Source organism: Oxyura jamaicensis, chromosome 2, assembly GCF_011077185.1.
Source record: "Oxyura jamaicensis isolate SHBP4307 breed ruddy duck chromosome 2, BPBGC_Ojam_1.0, whole genome shotgun sequence".
Classification (NCBI taxonomy): Eukaryota; Metazoa; Chordata; class Aves; order Anseriformes; family Anatidae; genus Oxyura; species Oxyura jamaicensis.
In genome coordinates, this window is record NC_048894.1 from 3,863,624 (window position 1) to 3,881,164 (window position 17,541).

General features: G+C 39.9%; 1 protein-coding gene across 14 annotated transcripts in view; it reads right to left on the reverse strand.

The window, feature by feature from the left end:
- Positions 1-11,125, reverse strand: part of ADCYAP1R1 (ADCYAP receptor type I) — a 143,147-nt gene extending 132,022 nt beyond the window's left edge. For 10 of the 14 annotated variants that reach the window (XM_035317134.1, XM_035317132.1, XM_035317129.1 and 7 more), the window contains exon 1: positions 10,375-10,730. The gene's annotated coding sequence lies outside the window, so the exon portion shown is untranslated. Of the gene's footprint in view, positions 1-9,685; positions 10,197-10,218; positions 10,334-10,374; positions 10,731-10,997 lie in introns of those variants that run through there. The other 4 variants (XM_035317121.1, XM_035317135.1, XM_035317123.1 and 1 more) reach the window with 4 other exon arrangements.
- Positions 11,126-17,541: the final 6,416 nt, after the last annotated feature.

Consider the following 17,541-nt stretch of genomic DNA (forward strand, 5'->3'; position numbering starts at 1 on the left):
GGAAGGAAGGAGGGAGGGAGGGAAGGAGGGAGGGAAGGAGGGAAGGAATTGAACCCTATATACTTATGATCTATCTCAGATATGGTTAACTTGTAGATATGTGTTTGAATAGTAATCTCTCCAGATGTCTTGTGCAAGATGTTGAGCTTTTGCAATAGTGCTCTCATCGCTAATGCAACAGCATGTTGAAGAAATGAACAAATAAACAAAGAATTTTCAATATATGGACTGATTCAACCAAATTATTTATTTTAAAATAATTTTTAAAATAATGGTAGAATGTTAAGTAGGAGACATGTTAAGAAATCAGGGTCACCTCTTGTTGATTCAGTGGTTTTGTAGTAAGGCCAATTTTCAACAAGCAGGAAGAATTTTGTTTGACAAACCTTTCAGCATTGTTTACTTTAATGACGCTGGTTCCTTCTCATAGCTCCTTGCGAAACACAGAAGTTCTTCCAAAACTGCTCATGACAAACTAAGAAGGGAGAACTCAAAACAACAGGTGGAATAAGGTATAAGTCATATTCAGCATGATTTTTATTATTACTTATGGGTCACTAAAGGCAGCAGTCTGCTGATATAGATGATAAAGAATAACATGGGGAATCATACAGAACATTTTGTAAAACCAAGCAGGAAAATATAAGTCTGAGATGGATCTTGTCTTAATGTTGGCTGAAGTCATGGTATTGGTAAGAAGTGGCTGAATCCCAACTGAACAAACACAGCATATAGCGAGTGAAAACGGTCTTGGACAAGCATGGAACATGGGGGAACAAAAAGTAATGAAAGGAATGCATATTTGTTTATTCCTTTGCTCATTTGATTATCTAATGGGCTGGCAAATCAGAAAGTTGCCGAGTATGGAGGAGCTTTTTTTTTTTTTTTTTTTTTTTTTTCTACTTCATGTTCTCTTATATCTGTAATTTTTCTTAGCCTTGTTGATCTTACTTGAGAAAAAAAATGCTACAAAGGTTAATATAATATTTAGAATTATTGGAAGTTAAGGTAGGAATGTGATGGGAGGCATTCTGAACTATAAAGTTGCTCCATGAGCCACGAAAAGCAGGCATTGAGATGCACTTTGAGAAAAGATGGAGGCAACAAGACAGGTTCAGAGATCTCCATGTATGCCTTCTTCATCTTTGCCAGTACTGATACAAATGTACATTGTCTTCTGTAGTACAGGCTATATTCTGTGGTCTGATCTTTTACCTGTTAAAGGCTAAATGTAAATACCGAGACACTAAAGTTCTTCATTGTTCAGAGTTGCATAGAAGTATTAGTGCACAAGGATGATGCATTTTGAAAATGGCAAGGACACCAAAGAAACTGTACAAATATTTTGCAGGTTGGAACCAGCCCATGAATCACAAGCTGTAATATTTTGGCTTAAAGCTCGCAAAACCGATTTATAAAACGCAAGTTAGAACATGCTGCTAAAGAGAGTGATACGGATCAGCTTGGACAGGCAGAGAGAAATGCCTGCATATTCTTTTGAATTTGGCCAGTAGATTTGACTTTTGACTTTTAAAAATCATCTTGCTTGGCTTACCTGGCCCTTTCAAACATAAAAAATCTTAGAAACCTGCTTTGTGACTCCACTGCCTATAAAGATAGAATATGACAAACAGCCATTAACTCCTACATAGAAATCTCCAAACACAAAAAATTACATATAGGAAAAGTAATTATAAGAGAAGCAAAATTGAAGTTACAGAAGATTATATGAATGTCTGAAAATTCAAAAAAAAAATCTGATTCAAATGAAAGAATTCTGAAATTGTAATGTTGCAATGTGTGACAGAATACGGCATGGTCTGGCAGTTCATTAGGCAGAATATCAGGTAAGAATTTCACCATCTAGATAGCAAAGAAATAGATCTCATGTTAACATTTGAGTGAGATTCCTTTCCAACTTTCAAGAATATAACCACATGTTACAAATTATCTGATCTAAGCTGTGTGGTTGAGCTATCACACTGTTGTCTTCATATCCATATTCTTAAACATATTTCACTTACTAAATTTCTCTGGCTGTGAATACATTTGGCAACGGGTCAGATCTATTGTATTGCATAATGTACTAGTGGTTCACATGGAACTGCTGCATAATAGCCTAAGAATATTCTACCCATTGAGGTTTGTCTCAGAATCAATTTGGGAGAGTAGCTAAATTGTGCTCTCATTGCTCTAATTTAGTAGGGACACTGGAAAGCAAATCAGGAGGTCAACTTAAGGTTCTATCAGGAAAAAAAATAATTAAAAAAAAAAAATCAAGGCAATAGAGTCAAAAGGGAAGCTCTTAGTCTGGAGAATCCTTTATTGTTTCTTTTAGGATGATGTGAGGCTTGTTTTACCGGATTATGAAGCTACAGTTCAAATGATTTTTGAAAAGTAAAAAAAAAAAAAAAAAAAAAAAAAAACACGTTCCCTTTCAGGGAGAGTTTTTTTTCTTTCAGAAGTCCTTGAAGAAGTTGGGCTGATCAGAATAATATTAAAGCTTGATGCTTTGAAGTGTTTTGCTTTAAATATGTCATGTTTTGCTTTAATAGCCTTGGACTATTGTCATCCATGATGACTCCATGTCATCCGGAGACAGAGAACTTGCTGGGGAAAAATAAATAAATAAATAAAGCAAAGAAAAGCAATAGAAGTTTTCAGCAAATTAGGCGTGTAGCTTATATTCTCCGTTCTAAACAGGAGAGTCTGGAGAAACTGAGATAACCATGTAGTAAAGTCAGCAGCATTAAGGAGATGGGAAACTTCAACACAAAGATCTTTTTGCATCAAAGTTACGTGAATGAGGGGGAAAGGCTAAGGTAGCAATACAGAGCCAGCATGGACTAGTGAGCAGTACAAGGACACATTCCTTAAGCACAGGATGATAACACTTCAGCTGAAAATGACATAGAAGGAAAAGCACCTTTTGGATTAGTCAGTCATACGATAACCAGGAACTGCTTGTGGCAGTTAAATCTGGAGAAAGGCAAATTCAGCTTCTGTGACATCCCAGGAAAAATAATTCCAGGAGCAATCTGGAGCTAAGTGTAGGCAATGGCAATGTAGCAATTCATTTGTGGAACAGCATCTTAACTGTGATCTTCTGAAGTAGCAATGGCTAAGGGCATTCCCAAGCCCTGTGTGAGAACATCTGAAAATAAACTATGCAATTAATGTTTGTGGTAAGAGCACCAAGGCCACAATAGATCAGTCTCATTCTAAATCATCAGAAGGGATCAGAAACCCAGGGCAGGGTTTGGACTGCAGATTAAAACATCTAAGTGGCATTTATTCAAGAGTTTTCAGGCTTAATTTTTATAGAGTTCACTCTGTAGTACATACCTCTATGTATTTGCATTGACTGGGTATTGGCCAGAAATAGTAAACTAAACACTGCTGTTTGTGTCACCATTGTCCCAGGGTATTTTACCTGACCTCATACAGAAGGGATAAGTTCTGGAGTAGATCAGCATCACACTTTCTTGTCCCAAGAGGATGTCCAATATCCCAGGGGACCTTAGATGGCACTTGACACTTATGTGTGGGTGACAGAACTGTGCCATAAATCCCCTTTGGCTGTAATAGGAGCTTAACTTTGATGCACGTAGACACTTCAAAATACATACCTATCTTTATGCGTCTTAATCATGTATATCTTTACGTCTCTCAATCCCATTTCTGGCCAGTATTATAGAAACTATTCTAGTAAAAGAGATCAAGTCTTCCATGGAAAGGAAAATGAGTTGAAGGCCAGAAGTGAAAATGTGTCAGGGCTACAGCTGTTAGGGGGACCAAAAAGGTTATGATACTCATATCTTCTCCTGAATAACATTCAGATTTTGCTAGTCTCTGAAAGCTATTTTCTATCACCATCATTACCCAGTTGTGGTACTAACAGCAGGTTCAAGAAAAACAAGCTAGAAAATATAGATCAGTGTCCAGAGATGAGTGGTGAGAGAAGCAGCTTCAAGATGTCTAATAATGGCTTTTCATGCTCTTCTCTCCTGCAGCCACCACACACTATTCTCTCAAATGAAGTTTATTCCAGCTGTTCACCCACATAATCTTCTTGGTTAACTAACCCATTCACTAGCACAAAAACACCATCCAGGCTGTCAAACTTCATGCAACTCGAATGAATGAGTGTGGATTGTGGAATTCAAGGCTCCAGTGACAGCTGTGACACATTCACAGCCTTAGTCATGATGAGCTTAAGCATCTGCGGTATTTCTGATGCTCTCTCCTCTCCTCTGCATCTTAAGTTAGAGCACAAAACTGTTGGAAGAAATCCAAAGATCCAGTTCTCTAAAACACAGGAAATGAGTAACTTTACTAACTTTAACTTGGGCTTTTATATAATACACTTGTGCTGGCTTCTTTATATAACTTGTTTCTAGGCCAACAGGAGGAGAGAAAGTTTTGTTGTATGTCTAACATCTTAGAAATTAGCATACCGTGTACTAACCCCATACATGGTTTTCATGCTCAGTTTAGATCTCTTTAAGAATATACATACATATATAAATATCATTATTATGACAAACACTTTTTAAAAGGAAATACTTTTTACCTAAGAGCATGAATACCATTCTAATTTTTTCCTAAAAATAATAATAAAAAAATCCTTTATAAACTTACTTAAAAAAAAAAAAAAGAAAAAGAAAAAGTAAGAGCAAAAATAGAAATGTTATGATTTTAAAAAACTTATGATTCCTGGAAAATAAATTAACAATTAAGGATATCTTAGCTATTTTAAACTGCCTTTCCAAATAAGTATGATGCATTTCTGCTGTGGAGAAGTATGTGTTAGTACTGCAACTTTAATTTGTCTACATATCATTGTGCTGTGAGAAATTCATGTATATATATATATATTAATTATTTGCACTACAGTAAATATTTTTAAATGCCATAGTTATGGAGGAAGGTGTTATTTAAATTAATTTATCAACAGACAGTTGGAGTGGGTTAGCTTAAGACGGGCGTGGATGCATTCTAATAAGAAAGCATTAACCTATTGATTTATGGCAAATAGCTGGCTTTCAGGTCTCCTAAATCTAAGCATGTTATGTGCCCCACGGTGGCCTGAACATTTTTCACAAGGTGCCAAGCCTAAGCCAATGAGGTCTGATCAGCATTCATCTGCATCTACTTGCAACATATAGTCTAGCTATTCACAAGTATGGTACATTAGATGAGGCTTATTGCATTGCAAAGCTGCTGGCTGGCTCAGAGAACAGGCAGAGTGAGCTTGCATCTGCCTACAGAAAATCATGTAGCTGTCCTGGATGTTCCTCTGTGTTGATGCATCTCCACCTGTTCACAAAATGACATACAGGCTTCAGTTGGCAAATCCCTCCTACTAATTGGATGTGCTTTGAAGACAGAAAGTGTCAATACACCAAAGAAGGTTATGATATCCAAAATAATCAATGAATTCAAAACAAAAACAACCAAAAAATCCCAGCTGCAAATAGAAAAGGTGTTGTCTGGGACATGCGGCAAGAATTCTACCTGCCAGGGACAGACTGCGTCTGCTGCCAGTTAGATAAAGGGAAAAAGGGGGGTGAGGAAGCTGTGGGGATCGCCACAGCAGGTTTGGGCTTTTCAGAAAACTGAATATTTTTCAGGATCTGCTATTGCTATGAGCTAGCAAAAATATATAGAGAAATAATAATAATTACCAAAATATATATATAAATAAAAGATCAATATATTTTCCCCCTGAACAAAGATGGGAGCAAGAGACGAATTACACTTCACAGGGACATGTCTGAGATATCATGGAACAATTCATCTAAGATTTTGGAAGTGCAGCTCTGAGACAGGAGCAGCAAGAACCCTTACCCCCTAGAGTTATTCATCTTCAGGATGAGATGATGCACCTTATATAATAATATAGGAGATTGGAATCAGCCCGGATGTAACCATCTAATTTTCAGATGCTTAAGTGGGAGTAGATGGACGTCACCCCAGACTGCCAGACACTTCTGAGAGAAAGCCTTCATCCACATGAAATGAATGACAGTTTTGCAGGGGATCCCTTGGGGCCAAGTATTCACCTTGAGAGTGGGGCAATTTACACCTCCTCTCTGCATCAGAGACAGAACTTATCTACTCCCTGAAAGAAAAGAATGTGATATTGTCGTGTTTCTATTCAACAAGACATTTTCCTTACAATTTCCCAATGAATCAGATAGGGCAATATGCTGTCCTTGGAGAGAAAAGAAATAGCACAATTTGCCTTATTCTGAGGAACTGAGGAATAAAAATCTTAGCTATTAACCCACTATGCAGATTAAAAGGACTTTTCCTGCCTTAACCCTCAGCTCCATTTAGCAGACCCAACAAATCACAGATAACAGTCTATAATTATCCTTCCATTTGCAGCTCCTGAACAATTGTGACCCAATAATCTGTAATGGAGTGCAAAAGCCATTGTGGTAAAGGCTTTTTGTGAAATACCTCAACAGCAGACAGACAAACCCTCAAAGAGTTGTGGCAGAAGTGTGATGTTCTATGCTCAGTAAGGAGCTCTTAGACTTTAAAATTCCCAACATGTTATAAACAGAAGTTTATATTGTTGTTATTCTTATTTATTGTTGTTGCCATAACTATTTTTTAAGAAGAAAAAGAATTAAACCTTTTTTTTTTTTTTTTTTTTTTTTTCTGGCTGTAGTGTGAATTACAAGTTCAACTAATGTAAAGTAGAATTGGTAATTTAATTTGTTAAAAATATTTTAAGTTTCAGTGGAGGTTTTTAAATTTAAGTGGAGGTTTTCACACTTTTTAAAACATCTTAAAAAATCTGCCAAATGAATAATCAGAGTTGTTTCAGATCATATTCCTACCATACACCCTTATACCTTCACCCATCCAACCATTACACCTGAATGAGCAGGAATGAGATCATCAGGATATCCCCAGGGCAGGTAAATTCTGATGTCAAATGCAAATCAGCTCATTTCATGGGACAATTATGTCAAGAGAATTTGAATTCAACAGTAGTATAGAATCAGATGAGGAAACAAGAGTCCCTGCAGCCGGGTCTTTATATTTATGCAGGGTTCTTTCCAAAGGAATATTCCCCAGTACAATAGCCATGTTAGCTTTAAATGTTCTGTGTGATAAAGCTTGTACTTTTCCTTCAGGAAATGTAATGATGCAGTGCCTCCTAAGAAGTTCTACCCTGAAAGTATTAATCTGGCTACTCTATAGAACAGCCCATCATCTTGCATAGGAATACAACCGACAAATTGAAGTGAATTATGTGAACAAGACTCAAAGAATCTTTCTTGTTTTACATGATTTCCTAGTTTGTCTTGTGGAGATCAAGAGATCAAGCCGAAGAAGGTGGATCAACAAACTGAGAGCAAAAGGTGGTCAGAGAATAAAATACATGCAAAGCGGGGGGGGGGGGGGAAGGGCAAAGCATATAGAAAATCTGACTTTTTTTCCTATATATTTGTGCCCACTCAAATACAATCCAAAGTGTTTCAACAGCCACCACAGACAAATGAATTCTAATACTTGTTAGTGATTGTAGACAACCAAATACCTTTCTCACTGGAGCATTTACACCCCTTTCAATAGAGTTATTCCACTTTTGCAGTGGTGTGGAAGACCCACTCCAAAAATCCCGTTGAGTTCAATGTGTATGAAATTGTGCACCTGCTGTCTTCACAGGTGATACAGGATGGTTGGATGTCAGACAGGAAAGGAGAAAAGGGAATGGAAACAAGGGAGCATAAACCAACGCCAAAACATAGAGTGCTGACTTATAGGTCGATGTTGTGATTTCTGAGTCAAGTAAAATAACATCCAGTATCTCCACTGACTTTTAAATCCTGATCTCAGTTTACATCTCCTGAGAATCATGAAAAGAAAAAAAAAAAAAAAAAAAAGGATTCTTCTCTACTAAATTGGGAGAGACTATAAGATGCGATATTTCTGCATATGAGTTACAGTATGATCCTGTCCTCAGTTTACTTTTTGTCGGTGCTTCTTAACTCACATACTCTGGTTTCATTAGAAGATAATCTGAGCTAATTTAAGAATTAGACTGTTTGTACCGAGTGTGCTCAGAAGGAAGGAAAGAAAAACAAAATCTGCTATATTAAAATGAATCAGCCTGGGGACATGGGTCTCAACTGATCAAAGGCGTAGGCACATATGGAACTCAACCCCAGAAAAAATATCTCCAGGATGCCGGCTCAGTCAGCCAAATCAAGAGAGATGCAATGAACAAAGGTCTGAACGTGATCAACAGCGCAGCCCACAATCTCAGAGATCTCTGTTTTTCTCTCCCTGGTAGCATCCTACAACAAAGCTTCTGCCTTCATGTTTATGAGCTTCACATATACACTAACAGCAGATCTGGAGAGCTACAGGCGGCTGTGGCACCACGAAGAGAACAGCAGACATCTTAAATCTACAGGGAGGAAGAAGCCCTCTTGCTTTCTAGCAGGAACCCCAATGGAAGGCTAGAGCCATGGAGCAATCACAAAACTAATCCCTGTTTAAAGATAAATACATTGGGACAACTGGCTTTCCTTCTGGAGTACCGAGAGGCCCCCCATGACCTTGGAGTCTGTTCAGTGCCAATGGTTATCCTTCCAGTCACTGCACACATGCCTTAGATTGGAGAAAACAAAGCAACAGAAACCCTCTGCTCCGCGATGTCCATGATAGATTGCCACTACAAAAACAGATCAATTGTAGCTGTCCTGCATGAACAACAAAGCAGCCACCACTGCTCTCAGCACATAGAAATGTGAATATATATATATATATATAAATCATAACACAGAGCTATAACCAAGATACAAGCAGAGATATCAACTTTAATCCAACTGCTGTTATTGTACTGAATAACATTCCTGAATTATTCAGCAAATCGGAGCAGCGCTGCTTTACCTTTCTTTTAGGACAACTTAGTTCAAGACAGCTCCAGCGTGTTTTGCATTAGCCAAGTAAAGATGCTTGTATAATGCATTCTTTCTCCATAGCTATAATAACAACAGTTTAAGGATTTTGCTTTCCTGCTATCTTTAACAGTAATATTAAGCAATCATACATTCACTTTGATTAACATATGCTAGCCATAGAAATATTTTCCCACCGTACTTGACCAGTGTTGCATACACAGAATACAGAAGTGAGATGGCAGTGTACCAAAGTAATATCAAATGAAAATCTATTTGTTGTTTGTTGACTCCAAGATATTAAAAGGAGAGAGAGAAGAAAAAAAAAAACAAAAACACATAGTCTTCAATTACACTGCATATTGCAATATCAGTCCAACACATGCACTGTAATTAACGTACACAAGATGGATAGTAATCCATAATACCCTAGGAAATAACCAGGTCACTTTGCCACCTTATTCATTTTGGTTCTTATTATTTGTTACTCTTAGAATTACCTCCAGTGCTACTCCAATACCTGCTTCAAGCTAAAGGCCAGATTCTGTTTACCAGCAGACTAGATACGGAGGCAAGCCACTGACTTCCAGGGAGTTCTTCCAGACGTACTTCTATGTAAGTGATCATCTCGCCATAGACACCAGCATGTCTCAAAACAAATCTCTCTCTTTTTTTTTTCATGCGTTTCCCACTCCCAAACACCATGCTGCATTATCCTTCTCTCCCTGACAGTAAACTCTTCAAATTCCAATACATACCTGAACTGTTCACATGTTAAAACCACAGCATAGCAGCAAAAAGTCTGTCCTGTGTGCTATCCCTCTGACTTAGGATGTGCTCTGCATAAAGATGGTATTATTAGAGCCAGCTGTTCAAATACTGATAAGAAGTGCCCAGAGGCATGCAAGCAGAGGTCAAAGGCACATTAACAGCAATTTCTATTACTGCCCCACAGAAAAAAATAGAGGAGTCCTGGTGCACTGGTTGAAGGGTGAATCAGAGTTTCTGCGGCAGGTGAAGATGCAGAACTGCAAAGGTAGCCTAGAGCTCGAAAATGCCAACAGCAGCACCGGGTCTGTTAGCAATCAGGTTTTATTTACCAGCCATATTGTGTTAAAATCAGACGTGATTCCCATACCAAGCACGTTAACCTGTCACCACTTGCAAAGGGAGCTTTATCTGTTCACACAAGCAACAAATCTATCTCGCAGACGCATCCTCGGAGCCTGCAGTTGTGTCTGGAGGCTGAAAGCCTGCGTGCAATTCCCCCCAAAAGAAGTATTCCCAGGACCTGGGGGAAAAGCCGGTAAATCAATGTCACTCCGAGACAAGCCGGCGGTTCCTAAGCCCCCGCCGGCTGCAATCAGCGGCTCTGGAGCATCTCCGGGCTGGGGCCGAAGCGGGGCAGAGCCCGAATCCCGCTGCCCGGCCAGGGGAAGGGACTTACCATTGCAGCAGGGATCCGTCCCGGTGCTGGAGATGCTGCATCCCCGCCGGGTGCCGGGGCGGGGCGGGTGCCGGCGGGCTCGGAGCCAGCGGCGGGGGGACACGGAGGGGACCAGCCCCGGCTGCCCGCGGAGACACTGAGCGGCCGGAGCCGGGCTCCCCCCACCTCGCTCCTACCGGCCGGAGGAGGGGTCGGCGCCTCCGAAGGGAATCCAAATTCCTCCTCCCTCGCCTGCCGGTCATGTCCAGGCTGCCTTTGCTCAGGGGATGGGCCAGGTCCTGGCCGTGAAGGAATTTGCCATCGCTAAATCCCAAAAAAAAAAAAAAAAAAAAAAAAAAAAAAAAAAAAAAAAAAGAAAAAATATTGGTTGGAGCTTTTTTTTTTTAGTTTTTTTTTTTTTTTTTTTTTTTTTCGGGTTTTTTTTTTTTTTTTTTTTTTTTTCCTTTATATTTTTATGTTTAAGGGGGGTTATTCTAGCTTGGGAAGTGGGGGATGGAGCAAAGGAGGAGAAGGGGATTCAGGCTGGATCAGATGCTCTGCATGCAAGTCAAGGCTGTGGTGTGCTCGCCCCGGTATTTCTGTATGTATGTGTGTGTGTCTGTGTGTCTGTGTGATTCTCATACCCAGACAATGCTCTGCAAAGCGAGCTGGTCCTGCGGAGAAATGCAAACACCTCCTCCTCCAAGTGCCTGAGGAAAGGAAAGGGGATATGGAGCCAATCGCTTCTCCTTGGCTAGTTCATTAATATGGAGGAAAAGAAGGAAGCCAATGAGGACAAGGGGAAGGAGGGATTTATTCAAATTAAGTTTCTTAAAACAAACACTTTTTCCCCCACCCGTTTTTTTTTTTTTTTTTTTCTCTTCCTACCTTCCCCAACTGCTCCTTCTCGCCTGTCCCCTGAGCACTGTCTCTGCTGCCCCACCGATTCATTTATTTATTTATCTTTAATTGTGGTGACTGGGTCAGCAAAACATGGTGATGGGAGGGAGGATGGCATCACTGCTAGATGGAAAAGGGGGTGTGGGAGGGAGGGTGAGGGGAGGCAGTTTTTCCCTGAGCTGCAGAAGAGTTGATAGCAAAGAAAAGCCATAAAGTAGCTGGAGTTGGCAGGGAAGAGACCTGAGCGGAAGTAGAGAAGGAATTTCACCTAGAAGCAGCATTTTTCAGATGGTATTTGCAGATGGGCATGTGGCCTGTGTCCAGGACAAGCCCCGTGAGTGGGTGGAAAGTACGTCCTCCCCTCCTGTAGCAGAGCCACACACACCCAGGAAAGGAAATGACTGCACAGGAACAACAGCAGCTGCCCTGCCCTGCACTGCCTTATAGCTGCACAGCACCAAGCTGCCCACAACAGCAGAGCAGGAGTCATACCTGTTGCTGGAACGGGCATGGAGCTGTAGACAAGGCTGAGGTAGTCAATGAAAAGGGCAAGGATGTCCCGCTGGTTCTTTTGATGTGTGCCTGGAAAAGAGCAGGGTGGCACGTGTCCTCTGGCAGGGAATAGCACAGAAGCATCCAGTCCCTGCTCCTTTCCACAGAGAGTAGCACTCAAGGGTAAAGCATGTCCAGACCTGGGAATCCCGTGAAAGCACTTGGTTCCACATTGCTTTTGCTGCTGTCAAGCATAATGATCTCAGGACCTGCAGATCCATGTCAGAAACTGGAGATGCTGGATGCCTGCATCCCTCCCCAAATTCCCTGAGACCTGTGCTGCCTGCTGATGAGGTTCTTCCAATCACCCCCAAATTTCACACCTGGGATACCAACACTGTTGCCAGTGTGGAAACTCTTCCCTCTGCTTATCTTTTATCACCCCCCTTCATTTCTGCATCTCCCATTTCCCTTAGAATGTAAACTCATTTCATATCCTCCTTGCCTTTACCCTTTGCCCAGATTAAATAAAAGAAAAACAAAGCAATCCATTCCAAAGAGCAACTAAATCCATTGCCTCTCCAGTGTGAAAATCCCTGGCCCAATTACTCATTTGTATGTTATAATCCCTGTGGCCTGAGGGGGATGTAGCTCCACAACAGAAGCACTGACTGAGGCAGCATTGCTCCTGGTCCCTTGGTGCACTAGCAGCCCCATGGCTGCATCAGGGCCTTCTCCTGAGAAAAGAAGGCACAGACACTCTGTGAATGCATTCAGCTCTGTGTTTTTGTTGTTGTTGTTGTTGTTGTTTGTTTGTTTGTTTGTTTGTTTGGTTTTTGTTTGTTTGTTTTTATTTCAGCGTCATGGAGCAGTCCAAATAATCAGTTAGACTTTTCAAAAATTTCCTTTGTATTTTCTCCTTCTCCAGTTTTACCAACTTCTCTAGCCTTAGTAGCTTTGCTAAACATGAGGGGAAAAAAGAACATGAAAAAAAAAAAAAAAATTAATCACCCTTTGTAATGTTTATAGACATTAAAGGGAGAAAAGCACTTTTAGGATATCATCTATTGCACCTACTTTAATGCCTACCTAGGATAAGACCCCAGGCTAGATTTCCCTAAAGCATAAAGGAATCCAAGAGTAAGTAACTCAGTCAGATATAGATACCTATTTATTACTCAGAAGGATCTCAGCAAACCTCATTTTATCTGAATCCTAAAGGATAAGATTCAGGACAAAGTAACCTCCACAGCTAAATGTTCTTCCCAATAAAAGCATCTCTGTTCATCTTGTAGAAATAAATAACTCCCCCAAACAATACAAAACAAAACTGCTGTCTTGACCCCTCAAAACTTCCAAAATTTATGATAGCCCTACATCAAAAAACAGAAGCATCACTATGAAATGTCCCATTGGAATGCTGAACGTGGAAGAAGGTTCCCAGCTGTTCAGTTATTATGTTCTGCTACAACATCTGCTCCCTGTCTTTCCCAGGAGAAGGGCAACAGGCCAAAAGAATCATCTAGTGGCCCGTATCCAGCCTCAGCTGGACTGCCTTAGATGATCTCAGCTGATACCCATCTCAGGTTTCCTATAGGAGAAGTCAGGAGAGTCTATCTAAGAACTTTGCTCTCTGAAAAGGAGAATTTTCTTTAGGATAAAACAATTTAGTCATTTTCAGGCAAACGGTGCTTGTTTGTTACCCTCACCTGCAGCCTATTAAATAGCTCTTCATTATTTAAGTGTGTATGAAGCATGATAACAATTATTTCGGCCAGCATGAGGGACTGGCAGGGCCAGGAGAAGGCTTCCTGAGAGAAAAGTGTGACGTGCTGCTAAATGACCCAGACAGCCTTCCATCTGTCATCCTACACAGGGTCAAGACACTGGCAAGCTGGCTGTAAGAGTGTTTGCTGGGATTGGGTTAAAGATATTGTTGGAAGGTCCTCACCCTTTTATTTTATTTTGAAATCACCGGTGATTTAGTTCATCGAACAACTAGGTCTCAGCTGGTCAACCATCGCTCCCTTCATATCAGAGTCAGTTCTTATCAATGCAGTTACTGGAACACAGGGCATGATCCATCTCAGCCCAGGGAAATACTGAAAACAGCTCACAGGAACTGTGTCCTAAATGTGCCTGTTTCTCTCCACTGACATTAGACAGACTGCAAACACAAGCCCAGCTTGTCGACACTCACAATGTAAGCTTCTAGTGTTTGAAGAGATAAATCACTCTTTCGTTATGAGGTTTGACAAGCCTCAACTGCTGAGACACACCCAGTTGGCCTGCTTTCCTCTACAAGGATAACAACCACCCCAGGGCAGTGTTCTGGTCTGCATATTGCCCAGTCACTTCCTACCAATTAGGAGACTGCTAACAGTCAGAAATATATACTTCCTAGCTCCTGAAGGCAAGATCTGGTGGAGGTAGAGAGTGAGGAAAAAACAGCTACTTACACAAGGACAGGCAGTAATTATTCCCTTTCTAGCTATGGAAATGAGCTGTACTGTTTTAAGACTACTAGCAGAAGTAGCCTACTAGCAGAACTTCATCCACAACCAGGGAGAACACAGTATGCCAAATGCCCCACCAGGAAAGATTAACTGGGACATATGTGGTGCGTGGGCAAAGGTCTACATCATTGTCTTAAGAAGAGGCAACTCAAAGTGTGAATATAAAGAGCAGAAGGTAACCGATTGTATGCCTACTTTTACCCTATAGTAAATATAAGGCAGCTCAGCCCACAGACATACAGCCATGCTTATCTCAGGATGCTGGGAAATAGCAGAGGGTGTGAAGCAGTCATCAGTGAGAAGCTGAGGTGCAGTAAATTCAGTCCTAGCTGTCTGGACAGGAGTCTATCGATCTGGCCATCGTCAAAGGGAATTAAATTGAACCAAAGCTCTTGATTCCTTTATCCAGCCTTCCTCCCTTTGTCTTTGTCCTCCATCTCTGTAACAAATTTTACAGGAAAACAACTGCACTTTCTTTCATCAACTCCCTATTTTTCTCATGCTTGCTCTGCTGCAGAAGATGCTGTATTTGACTTAACACTCTAAAAAATTAGGGGAGGAAGACACATCAGTGCATGTAGTGCATGGAGGTGTTACTAACCTGCCTCTGACTCAGGCTTTTGCATATGCAGAAATCACCCACCAGAAGCTGGGCATGACAGGAAAAATGCTCTGCTATAGCCAGCTTGCAAGCCGGCTATAAAGCATGTTTATTCATATGGTGGTAGCCATATCTTACCTTGATCAGCCTCCATAGGCTGCCACATAGCAAGGGATGACGTCTCATGGGCAGGAGTATGGGAGTCAGCTTGAAAATTGACAGGTGAAGGTAGGTACCTGTATATGAGCTAGGCAACTGCACTACTGCCAGAGTCAACAGAGACCTAGTCATTACAATCAGTGAAACCTAGGGATATGGTGAGCTCACTTCAACATACTGTAACCAGCTAAAAAGCTCCCCAGACATTGATGGGCTCTTTAAATATCTGCAGCTTAGGTATCTGTTGCATTAGAAAAGGTGTGCATTGCCTTTTGAGATGCACTAGAAAACCTTTACTAGCACCAGCTGCTCCTACATCTCTTGTATTATATCTGCCAGTCTCAAGGGATTATTTATTTATTTATTTAACTTTGCTAAGAAAGAGTTTAGTTCAGGTGGTCAATGCAAAGCTCCTGTATTGTACCTTTCCTGAAGTCAAAAGTACTGTTACTATTTTTCCTATCAGCATTATTTTTCCTATCAGATCTACCTCTTCTTTCAGGAGTCCTCACACCACTTGGCATGAAGGCAGAATTTGTTCATTCCTCTTCTCAGGTAAATAAGCTGAAGATTTGGTCCTCTGACAAACTCTTGTGATTCATGATCAGCTGGTTAAAGAAATTAAATTGTGTGAATCATCTCTCCAGTGAAAGTTACATCCCCACTAAGGGGAGTCAACAGAAGGAAATATATATGAGCATCTTTGGTAGAGAGAAAATGGGCAAAATAGCAATGAACAAAATTTAACAGGAGATCGGCAAGGGGATTAAATATATGGAATGAATCATCTATAAGAACCAGCTAGATGAGGATTCTTCAGTTTTCAACAGAGACTACCAAGAAGGAAAACAGTGGAAGTTTATAAAAAAAAATAACTCTGAGAAGGTGAATAAGGAAAAAAAATGTCCACTGTCCTTCCTTATGCAAGAATGAGAGATATCAAACAGAAATCAGGGAGCCCTGGGGAAAATAAAATAAAAATAAAAATAAATAAATAAATAAATCAAAGTCTTCACTTAAATGTTATATGACCTGACCTGGCAGAAGATTCCGAGTGTTTCAAAGCAATTTATAGAGGAGAAGTCCATAAAGGCAATTCAATACCAGAAGACCACTTCTGGCTCAGAATGTCTCTCAGACACATTTCAGTCAGTGCTGGGAGATAATTTAGGGCACTTAATACCTGCCCACTATCTATATTTTTTCTAGTGATTTACAAGTGTACATATGGATTTCTGGTCTAACTTAGTGCAGTTATTTTTGTATTTTCTGCTACCATACTTTTCCATAAAGTCCACTAGCCAAAACTGCAGATTTTTTGAGTCCATTCACCAGACTGTGATCTACACAGCTCACACATCTACACAGGTAGCTGGGAAGCTGAGACACATTTGTTTCTGCCAACTCTGGAGGACAGTTATTTCTAGCATAAGGTTCAGGTAGACATTTACAGTATAGTGACTTCTTCCCAATCCTGAATGTGAATAGACAGAACATTCCAGGAGAGGTGTTATGGAGCATTGCTTATCTATTTATTTATTTCTGGGATTTATTTTATGGATTTAGGGATCTCTATTTTAGACGTTTTGGTATCTAATTCATGGACTTCATTTGATATCTTTCAGAATAATGTTATTGAAGTCCTCACCTAATATACCTTGATAATCAAGTTTTTATCCTTGAGCTCTGTAATCAGGGCAACAAATTTTGGGATTAATTAGTAGAAAACTATAATTTTAGAGAAAAAAAATGTAGTTTTAAGGAACAAAATTTTTGTTTAATCAGGTTGTATTTGGTGAATAAAGGGGAGGAAAGGATGGAGAGGTTTCATTTCAGTACTTTTTAAATGAAAAGGTTTTGACAGTTCTGTTAGCAAAATGCTTGAATTGATTTGGAAATAAATTTTGTATTTATTTTTTTTTCAAACTGTGTGTGCAAAAAGATGCTTTGGACTGATACAAAATTATAAATATGTTTTATATAAATATTTATTAAATACACTTATTTTATAAACACATCTTATTTCATTATATAAATTACTCTTCAGATATGGACTGAAAACCTCCAGCATTCTTGCAGTTCTGCTTATTACCTTTCCTTTGCTGAAATTCATCCTACCTCATTTAAGACACTTAGATGTGTGAGATTTTTAGGACTTTCTTTGCTGTATAGTCCCTGTCTCTAGAGCTAAATCTCTCCTGTGAGAGGCAGAGTACTTCTGAGAGAGCCTGGTCTGCTCACTCACTATAAGAAAGAGCCCAGAGTGTCTATTCTCTGGATCATATTGAGATGCCTTGAGTTGTATGGATGGGTACTTTCAGGTATAAGATGTAAGTATTACTATCAAGGAGAAAATGATTTGCAAAGATACCATCTCTAAAAGAAGCTTTCATTTGTTACTAGGCATGAACATTCAGTCTCTTTATGTATTTTTCTGATTTTCTATTTTTCGAAGTATGTTCTCTAAAGCACTCTTTGAAGGAAAGGCACTCAAGTGCCTATGTCCAATCCTAAATGTTC